The following is an 11,707-nucleotide window of genomic DNA, read 5'->3' as shown; positions in this document are numbered from 1 at the left end:
GGCCAGATGCCACTACACACAAGAGTGAAAACCTTGCAAACAATTCACCAAGAAAAAGAAAATGAAAAAGTTAGGAAATAGAAGGAAAAAATATTCAACAAAACACTGCACTCACCAAACCTAGAGCCCACCACCAGCACTCGCGCCAGAGCAACCACCCACCATGCACTGCGACAGAGGAAAAAAAAAAAAAAAAAAAATAGATAGATAGATAGATAGATAGATAGATAGATAGATAGATAGATAGATAGATAGATAGATAGATAGATAGATAGATAGATAGATAGATAGATAGATAGATAGATAGATAGATAGATAGATAGATACTTTATTAATCCCAAGGGGAAATTCACATACTCCAGCAGCAGCATACTGATACAAAAAAAAATATTAAATTAAAGAGTAATAAAAATGCAGGTAAAAACAGACAATAACTTTTTATAATGTTAACGTTTACCCCCCCCCCCCGGGTGGAATTGAAGAGTCGCATAGTTTGGGGGAGGAACGATCTTCTCAGTCTGTCAGTGGAGCAGGACAGTGAAAGCAGTCTGTCGCTGAAGCTGATCCTCTGTCTGGAGATGACACTATTTAGCGGATGCAGTGGATTCTCCGTAATTGATAGGAGCCTGCTGAGTGCCCGTCGCTCTGCCACGGATGTCAAACTGTCCAGCTCCATGCCTACAATAGAGCCTGCTTTCCTCACCAGTTTGTCCAGGCGTGAGGCGTCCTTCTTCTTAATGCTGCCTCCCCAGCACACCATTGCATGGAAGAGGGCACTCGCCACAACTGTCTGATAGAATATCTGCAGCATCTTATTGCAGATGTTGAAGAACGCCTGTCTTCTAAGGAAGTATAGCCGGCTCTGTCCTCTCTTGCACAGAGAATCAGTATTGGCAGTCCAGTCCAATTTATCATCCAGCTGCACTCCAAAGTATTTATAGGTCTGTACCCTTTGCACACAGTCACCTCTGATGATCACGGGGTCCATGAGGGGTCTGGTCCTCCTAAAATCCACCACCAGCTCCTTGGTTTTGTTGGTGTTCAGTTGTAGGTAGTTTGAGTCGCACAATTTAACAAAGTCCTTGATGAGGTTCCTATACTCCTCCTCCTGCCCACTCCTGATGCAGCCCACGATAGCAGTGTCGTCAGCGAACTTTTGCACGTGGCAGGACTCCAAGTTGTATTGGAACAATTGTAGCATTCCTTATACAGAAGGCATAATTGAATCACTAGCAAGGAGTATAATGTGAGAACTACAAAATATGATGCAATATATACTGGTTAGCTGAAGTAAAGCCATCCGTCATCTAGGTTGTAGCAGTACAGTCCAATTATATTATCAGCAAATATAATGCTAATTTCTTTTCATACCTTTTAATTGTGTGTTTTTAATGGTGCTATGTAAAATAAACACGAGAATATTAAGCAGGTAGCAAAGTGCAATAGGGATAATAATGGGAAGATATTGTTTCAGTGTTAAAAATTAGATGAGGACAAGCCTCTGTTGATCCGGGCTGTTGTTTGTGACATCACTTTGGCTAAGAAATGAATTGCTGGCCAGCAGATAAACTCACAGTTTCACTTACAGTCCATGGAATACAAACTGGTCAAGTTAGGAGTAGGTGGTGTTGGGAAAGTGCAACAATTAAGCATATTTATCAGCCACAGGTTTCCAGAGGACACACACTTTGTTGTCCTGCTGGGAAGTCAAGCAAAATGACACCTTTTATTGGCTAACTAAAAAGAGATATGTAAGCTTTTGAGGCAACTCAGGCCCCTTCTTCAGGCAAGATGTAATCTTGTCATGCTGGGAAACTGATCTTCTCCCAAGGCACAGGTTTCTTATGGACTGCATCAGGTTTTTCTACAGAATTTCCCTGTATTTTGCTGCAATCAGTTTATACCCTCTACACTCACAAGCCTTCCAGGAGATATGCATATGCTGTCACCACCAGTTCATTGTAGTGTGTAGTGTTCAAAAATAGCACTCAGCTGTTGTATGCACAGTCTCTCCAGTCTCAGCAACAGTAGCTTTAACTCCTTCGAAATTCTTACTTGGTCGCTTCGTGGCATCTCTCACTAGTTTTTGTGGACAGCCTGCTTTAGGCAGATCTATAGCTGTGCCATACTCTTTCATTTCTTAATTTTTTTGTATTTATCCCCTGACTTTTCTATCACCTTTTTAATAAGTTTCTTGTGTTGTTATTTTGGCTTCATTGTGTAGGCCACTGAGTGAGAGTAAGTTGGACTCTTCCAGATACAGATGCATTTATTCTACAATTTATTTAAACCCCTTGACTACAGACAGACAATCTCTATTGAACCAATTATATGACTTCTGTTGTTCACCGAGGAAATATACAAATCCAAAAATGAAATTTTGGAGTGCCAACCGGGTCACCAGTTTTAATATCTGTGGTATCAAGTCAAAATAAAAAGTGCCCAATGGAGCAAAAAAGAACAAGATAAAAACATAAGCAGGCTGCAGTGCCTCAAAAACATGGTAGGGTTGTCCTGTAGAGCAGTCAGGTCAACTAGCAGCACTGTCCGGCGGCCTGCTCTTTCCCAAATGCGAAATCATCTTCCGGGAGTATCTTGTCCTTACAGTCCTTGGACTGGAATGGGTGGAGTCAGTTGCCTTTATTGGGTATCTTCTTGGAGCTATGGGTAGAAAAGGAGATAATGTTATCAGTGACAGCTCCCCCTTGTGTACCGGAGTGGTAGTGATACCTCTAACAAGCCTGGAATGTAACCCTCTGATGTGCATGTGTGACATTTCTAGCACTAATTCGCTGCACCAGATGATTCAGGTCTGTCATATTAAAGGGAGTTAATACTTATGTAATCAGTTATTTTTGTTTTTTTTATTTGTAATTAGATTTGACCACTTTGCAAAGAACTGTCTCCACTTTGACATCTGTGGATCAATGTCAAAAAAAACAAATTAAATCCACTGTAATTTAGTCTTATATAACAATAAAATTACTGTGCAGGGGCGAATTTTTTTATTGGGACTGTAGTTAAATTGCCTGTTGCCAGTCTTGTGGGTGAGACAAGTGGTTGGTATTATGATACAATGGACGACTCATCTATATATATAAAAGTCAAATACCACTGACTCACTCATCCCGAAACCTCCCAAACCATGAGGACTTGAGACTTGAAATTTGGAATGTAGGTTACCCTTGGCCCATAGCTGCTTGCTAAGAAATGGTTTTAAAAATTTCATGGTCCAAGCTCGAAATTTCTTATAGTTTTTTAGAGCCATTCACTCCATTTCTTTCCAAAATACATTTCTTTAAAGTAAATTAAAAATATTTTCATTTTTCTGAAGAGTACAAGTTTTGTTTTGATATTTTCGAGTTTCCACAAAGTGTTTATAATTTGCCATTCATTTATCTTTTTAAAATAATTTAGTTAGGTTATTCCAAGGTATATTAAAGCAATTTTTTTTTTGAGGATTTTGATTTTCATACTTTTTTTTATTTTATTCTTTATCATACTTTCTTCACAAATTCTTCTATTAAGTTTATACCTCTTTAAATTAACCCATAAAACTATGACTGAGGAAGAAAGGATTTATATTGACAAAGTAATGGTCCCTCACTGCGTGGTGCAGATGAGCGGTAACGGCGTGTGCCTGTTCTCCTCGCTGGCCTACCTTGTGCACGGCACTCTCTGGCCGCTCAGATGCGGGTTGACATTGTTAGCCACATCTCTAATGACTGGCGGAAGTTCAAGCCGTACCCCATGATGCGTACCGGCAACCCCTACTGCACCAAGCCTCAGTACCTCTCGGAAATGTCCAGACCCGCAACCTATGTATATTTTAGAACACATTTTTCCTGTTGCTATTCCGTAGCGAAGCACAGGTATTCAGTTAGTATTTAACACGCAGCATCCTGTTTGCAGTATAAATCTAAGACAAACTTCTTGTGTCCTTGTCCTTGTTTTATTTATTTATTTTTTGGTTTTCTCTCCAGCTAACTTTGAATTTTGTTGGTTTTATTGCTAGTATTTATTGACTTTAGTTATTTCCTGGACTTTTGACTAAGAATTCAGCCTGCATCTCCACATCTACTCCCTAGTTATTAATTCATTTTTTTCAGGATGATCACCCCACCTATTACCACAGCTATAAAGAAGTGTAGTGCCAGCACTGCTTGTTCTACCTTAACTATCAAAGCTAAAGAAGAATTTCTGTAACCTGGACTGCTAGCATCGTTGTCATCTGTGGGGACAGGACAATCTTTTAATTGAATATGGAATTGTTAAGTTATGTTAGCATAAGGAGAGAGAAAAGAGTTACAGCAAAGTGAATCTGCAAAAGAAAAAAAAAAGTTAAATGTAATTCAACCCTGAAAAATAAGGGCATAATTAGAAACATCTCAGATTTTAGCATATTTCTGTACTGGAATTTCTGTAGAAAAGAATCAAAGGAGGTGCAATAATAGAGAGAAAACAAAGAGTTTGAAAGAAAGATGCCTTAGCCATGTAGTTCTAAGGGGATATGAGAAATAAACCTAAGAATAAATTTTGCTTATGCTGTTTTCATTTGCTAGTTGTCTTTGAATCCTTGTGGCAGGACACCTACAGGCAGATCACTATGATATGAAATGTGCCACAATGGCTTTGGAGAGATCTGATTTTAGCACTTTATTATTTCTGTCTAAAAAACTGTGATAAAAAACAATACCAAGCTTGTCTCTCCATAAAAAATTATATTTTCATGCCACTTGGGAGCAGCTTTCAGTGCTTTGCAGTGTTCTGTTTCATGCTTGAGTTGTATGGAAAAGCTGGAATTTCTTCTTGCAATGTCAAAATTTCCTTTTCTGGTTTAATTTTAATCCCAAGTTAATTCAAAAGAAATGGAGTCTAACTGTGCTAAATGTGCATTAAATTGGCTGAAGTGATGATGGGGCTTTGTGACAGTTTTAATTTATATTTATGTGTTTATATACTGCATATACCATGTTCTTAAACTGTTTTGCAATGAGATAATAAGTTAGAATAAAAATGATGCGAGAACATCAGGCACAGTTTAAATCAAGTCAACAAAAGATCTGCTGAAGGAGACAAATCCCTATTTGCTTTGCTCTTTTTAAAACGTCGCTTGACTGCTCTTTTTAATTGATGCCTCTCTTTATTATGGCACAGGGTTCCTTTCCAATTTTTGTTTCTTTCCTCACTTACTGTCGCTATCTTACAAATCCACATTGTAAATGGTGAAAGGGGCTAAGAGACAGCAGAAAAGCAATTTGTTTCTTAAACAATTATTCTCTGAGTAAAACCTAATTAAATCCTTTGTCAAATAATCAGACTTTAACATGCAGGCACAGAAGACTTTGACTTCCTCCCTTTTTCACTACATAGTACTTTCAATAATGAGAACAAATTTCTTTTGAATTGTAAAATTAACCATCACAGTCATTACAAGCTAAACTCTACTATGATTTACCAAATCAGCTGATGCAAATTAAGAATAATTGTAGAAATAAGGATAAAATTATTTTCATTATTCACACCATGTTTTGTTGTATTAGGGTGCCCCCATCCTCTCACTTGTCCTTACATGTTCATCATTGGTTTACTTAGGAGGAAAGAGAGTAGACATTTGGAATAATGTAATAAAGAGACAAACATTCACTCTTTAATGATTCCTACTGCTCTCATAGTCCTTAGTCATTACTGAACTGACTTTTCTGATGAGAACTATAAAGGGATGTTATGCAGCTTACCTGTATGGTGTATTTACAGGAAGAGCACTGACCGTCAGTATGTAATGCCCTAGCTTTATCTGCTTTAATCATCAGGAATCCCAGGAAGAAACTAAAAGGTTAAAGTTGAAGAACTCCACATGATCCCCATTGAACTTTTACTTCTCCTCAACCTTATTTTTCCAGATCCATCTCCCACAGAGATCAGAAATTCCCTGCACTACTCAGCAATAACAAAAGTTAAAGGTTACTTCCACAGTGAAGAAAAAAAGATCATAAGGGACGCAAAATTTCAATGCAACACCTGATGAAGGATATACAACCAAAATGTTGTGTCTCTTGCCTTCTTTTCTCTTCAGCGTAGAAATAACCTTTAACTTTTTTCCTTTGCAGATGCATGCTGACACAGCCCATCACTGACTTTGTTTCACCTAGTGTAAAAGAAAAAAGTGCAACAGATATAGATAAATGAGATCTTGCAATACTTTTTTTTTACTATTCATTACTCCCTTTATGGTGTTTGCTTGTTCTCCCCGTGTCTGTGTGGGTTTCCTCCAGGTAATCTTGTCATCTCCCACTGCCCAAAGACATCCAGGTTAGGTGAACTAGTGACACTTAATTAGAATAGAATAGAATGCCTTTTATTGTCACTATACACATGTACAATGAGATTAAAAGCAGCTCCTTCAGTGCAGACATATACAGTGCATCCAGAAAGTATTCACAGCGCATCATTTTTTCCACCTTTTGTTATGTTACAGCCTTATTCCAAAATGGATTAAATTCATTTTTTTCCTCAGAATTCTGCACACAACACCCCATAATGACAAAAAGTTTACTTGAGGTTTTTGCAAATTTATTAAAAATAAAAAAACTGAGAAATCCCATGTACATAAGTATTCACAGCCTTTGTTCAATACTTTGTCGATACACCTTTGGCAGCAATTACAGCCTCAAGTCTTGTTGAATATGATGCCACAAGCTTGACACACCTATCCTTGGCCAGTTTCGCCCATTCCTCTTTGCAGCACCTCTCAAGCTCCATCAGGTTGGATGGGAAGCATCGGTGCACCGCCATTTTAAGATCTCTCCAGAGATGTTCAATCAGATTCAAGTCTGGGCTCTGGCACTCTGTCCCCACTCAGGGACATTCACAGAGTTGTCCTGAAGCCACTCCTTTGATATCTTGGCTGTGTGCTTAGGGTCGTTGTCCTGCTGAAAGATGAACCGTCGCCCCAGTCTGAGGTCAAGAGTGCTCTGGAGCAGGTTTTCATCCAGGATGTCTCTGTACATTGCTGCAGTCATCTTTCCCTTTATCCTGACTAGTCTCCCAGTCCCTGCCACTGAAAAACATCCCCACAGCATGATGCTGCCACCACCATGCTTCACTGTAGGGATGGTGCCAGGTTTCCTCCAAAGTGACGCCTGGCATTCACACCAAAGAGTTCAATCAGACCAGAGAATTTTCTTTCTCATGGTCTGAGAGTCCTTCAGGTGCCTTTTGGCAAACTCCAGGCGGGCTGCCATGTGCCTTTTACTAAGGAATGGCTTCTGGCTGGCCACTCTACCATACAGGTCTGATTGGTGGATTGCTGCAGAGATGGTTGTCCTTCTGGAAGGTTCTCCTCTCTCCACAGAGGACCTCTGGAGCTCTGACAGAGTGACCATTGGGTTCTTGGTCAACCCCCTGACTAAGGCCCTTCTCCCCCAATTGCTCAGTTTAGATGGCCGGCCAGCTCTAGGAAGAGTCCTGGTGGTTTCAAACTTCTTCCACTTACGGAAGATGGAGCCCACTGTGCTCATTGGGACCTTCAAAGCAGCAGAAATTTTTCTGTAACCTTCCCCAGATATGTGCCTCGAGACAATCCTGTCTCGGAGGTCTACAGACAATTCCTTTGACTTCATGCTTGGTTTGTGCTCTGACATGAACTGTCAACTGTGGGACCTTATATAGACAGGTGTGTGCCTTTCCAAATCATGTCCAGTCAACTGCATTTACCACAGGCGGACTCCAATTAAGCTGCAGAAACATCTCAAGGATGATCAGGGGAAACAGGATGCACCTGAGCTCAATTTTGAGCTTCACGGCAAAGGCTGTGAATACTTATGTACATGTGCTTTCTCAATTTTTTTATTTTTAATAAATTTGCAAAAACCTCAAGTAAACTTTTTTCATGTTGTCATTATGGGGTGTTGTGTGTAGAATTCTGAGGAAAAAAATGAATTTAATCCATTTTGGAATAAGGCTGTAACATAACAAATTGTGGAAAAAGTGATGCGCTGTGAATATTTTCCGGATGCACTGTATGTAGAAAACAAGAAGTAAATAAACAAATAAACAAATGGTGCAAAAAGTTGAGAAAAGTTGCAAAGAAGTTGCAAAAAAGTTCTGCGGCGCTATATACATATGGAAAGAATAATAACTATTGCACTATTAGGTTGTTGCACATTATTTAAATACTGGAAAGAATAAATAACTATTGCGCTATTGGGTTATTGCACATAATTTAAATATTACACAATAATGATGATCATGTGCAGTGAGTAGTGGATGTTGGACCCTGAGAGTAATGATATTGTACAGTACACAAATATTGCACAGTTATTATCAGTACCATTTAGATATTGGATATTGCACAGGTGATTGATAGAAAAAAGTCCAGGGGTTGGGGGGTTGGTTAGACTGTGTAGTCAGTGCATGTGTGAGTTTAGAATGGTTATGGCTTTTGGGAAAAAACTGTTCATGAGTCTGTTTGTCCTTGTTGTGATGCACCTGTAGCGCCTCCCTGAGGGCAACAGGTCAAACAGATCAGAGCCAGGGTGGGAGCTGTCCTTGATGATGTTTTTTGCTCTGCTGAGGCAGCGGGAGGTGTAAATGTCCATCAGGGTCGGGAGAGGGCAGCCGATGATCTTCTGTGCTGCCTTTACTACTCGCTGAAGCCTCTCCCTGTCTGCCATGGTGCAGCTGCCGTACCATGCTGTGATACAGTACGTCAGCAGGCTCTCGATGGACGAGCAGTAGAAGGTCAGTAGCAGGTTGGAGTCCAGGTTGTGCTTTCTGTGGACCCTCAGGAAGTGTAACCATTGCTGAGCCTTCTTGATGACTGCTGTGATGTTGTCTGTCCAGGAGATGTCAGCGGAGATAAGGATGTCGAGAAACCGGAAGGTATGGACCCTCTAAACACACTCGCTGTGCCTCCTGAAGTCGACAATGATCTCCTTGGTTTTCCTGGTGTTCAGAGCCAGATTGTTCTTTGAACACCAGGCTGCCAACTTCAGGACCTCCTCTCTGTAAGTTGCCTCATCTCCCTTTGAGATGAGTCCGACCACTGTTGTGTCGTCAGCAAACTTGACGATGAGATTGTTCAGGTTGATGAGGTTGTTGTTGTGGGCCGGATTGCAGTCGTGGGTGTAGAGACAGTACAGAAGGGGGCTCAGCACACAGCCTTGTGGGGTACCGGTGTTCAGTATGCGAATGGAGGAGTGGTGGGGGCCGAGTCTCACAGTCTGGAGCAGGTTGGTAAGAAAGTCTTTTATCCAGACACATGTGAGAGGGGGGAGGCCAATAGTGACCAATTTGGTGATGAGAATGTCAGGAATGATTGTATTAAAAGATGAGCTGTAATCCACAAAGAGCATCCGGACGTAGCTCTGCTGCTCCAGATGGCTCAGCACAGAGTGGAGAGCTACGGTGATGACGTCTTCTGTGGATCTGTTCGCGAGATATGCGAATTGGTAGGGATCGAAGTCTTGGGGAAGATAGTCCTTGATGTGCTGGAGTACCAGTCTCTTGAAGCACTTCATGATTACCGGAGTGAGGGCCATAGGGCGATAATCATTTAGGGTGGTGATGGGAGACTTCTTCAGCACTGGAATGATTTTGGCTGATTTTAGGCAGGACGGAATGACTGCCTGGGCTAGGGAGAGGTTGAAGATTTTGGTGAAGATAAAGGTGAGCTGGTGGGCACACGCTCTGAGCACCCTAACAGGCACTCCATCTGGGCCAGCAGCCTTCTTGGGGTTCACTGCCAGGAGCACCCGTCAGGAGCCAGGAGCAGGTGAGTACTGCTGTTGTGATGATTCCAAGCGAGCAAAGAAACAGTTTAGCTCCTCTGCTAGCTGTGCACTCAGATCTCCTGTTGTTGCATCACAGTCTGTGTAGTTTGTGATGTTTTGTATTCCCTGCCACACCTCCCATGTATTGTGGCTGGACAGGTGGGACTCTATGCTCCTCTTATGGTCCGTCTTGGCTTTTTTAATTCCACTTTTCAGAGTGGCTCGGGCAGCCCTGTACAGAGCTCTGTCACCTGACCTGAAGGCAGCGTCGCGGGCTCTGAGGAGTGTATGGACCTGACTGGTCATCTACGGTTTCTGGTTTGGGAAAACCCGAATGTTTTTGTCCACAGTCACTTTTCCGATGCAGAACCTGATATAGTCCAGCACCATTCCTGTGAATGTTTCCAGCTCTTGGTGTTCAAATATGTCCCAGTCCGTCTGTTCAAAGCAGTCCTGTAGTTTGGAGAGTGCATTTTCAGGCCAAGTTGTAACAGTCTTTATGGTGGGCCTGGCAGTGCATCTGAGGGGGGTGTAGGCTGGGGAGAGCAAGAGAGAAAGATGGTCGGACTGTCCGAGTTCGGGGAGGAGTATAACTCCTCGTGTGCTTGATGTTGGAGTAAACATGATCCAGAGTGTTCTCCCCTCTAGTAGAACACTTAACATGTTGATAAAATTTCAGGAATACAGTCTTCAAGTTGGCCTTGTTAAAGTCTCCTGCCATTATATTAGCACTGTCAGGGTTGTCTCACTGCTGTTTGTTAATGATATTCAGCAGGAGAGAGAGCGCCGTGTTTACATTGGCATCGGTTGGAATGTACACAGCCATGACAATCACTGCTCTTAGCTCTCTCGGAAGAAAAAATGGCCGGCATCTTATAGACATGTACTCAAGGTCAGGGGAACAGTGTTTGTCTATAATTGTCCCGTTGTTGCACCAGTTCTTATGCACATAAATACAGATCCCCCCTCCCCTGCTCTTACCGGATTCCTTTGTCCTGTCTCAGCGGAGCAGAGTGCGACCTGCTAGCTACATGCTAGCATCAGGTATCCCCGGGTGAAGCCAGGTTTCAGTGATAATCAAAACACAGCAGTCACAAACATAGTGATTTCCAGCGAGTTGTAATTCCAAGTCATCCGTTTTATGCACTAGGGATCTGGCATTGGTGAGATACAGGCTCGATAGAGGTGGCTTGTGTGTTTGTTTCTTTAGCCTTAGCATAACGCCGGATCTGCGGCCCAACTTCTGCTTTCTTTCCCTCCACCGTCTGCACCATCTCCTAGACCCAACAACAATCCACGGAGAGCCCACTGGTCTCGCTATGTTGTCTGGTATGTTGTGTGTGTGATGAAAAATACTCATAACAGATGTCTGGCACGGGACACCAATGTCTATAAGGTTCTGACGGGTGTAGCGGATGTTCGCCAAACTGATCGTGCACAAACAAGCAAGAAAAAAGGTACAAAAACAACAAAAAAGAGCACTGAAAAGGAGAGCCGTGAGCCACTGCGACCATGCGCGCCGCCATGCCGTTAAAGCCCTAGTGTGTGTTTGGTGTGTGGGTGTGGGTGTGTGTTTGTTCTGCGATGGACTGTTGCCCTGTCCGGGGTTTAATCCTGCCTTTCGCACTATGCTAGTCGGTATAGGCTTGAACCTATGCCCCTACAACCCTTGTCTGGATTAAGTGGGTTAGAAAATGACATAACATGACATTTAAAGACTTTTCTATAAGAGTGTACCCTTCGGCAGACTTCATCCATTTGGAAATATTATTCTTGAAATTTAACTTAATAGTACGGCCTGCTTATGTAAATTAAGTACCAGTTTGCCAGTAAGAAGAATAACATTCAATGTGAATGAAGGGTACAGGTTATGGGAGACAAATGGTATAAAATATAATAGAACAAAAAAATTAAACCCTACAGCCACTCTGGGC

This window comes from Erpetoichthys calabaricus, chromosome 6 (genome assembly GCF_900747795.2).
Source record: "Erpetoichthys calabaricus chromosome 6, fErpCal1.3, whole genome shotgun sequence".
NCBI lineage: Eukaryota > Metazoa > Chordata > Cladistia > Polypteriformes > Polypteridae > Erpetoichthys > Erpetoichthys calabaricus.
This window is presented reverse-complemented; position numbering follows the sequence as displayed.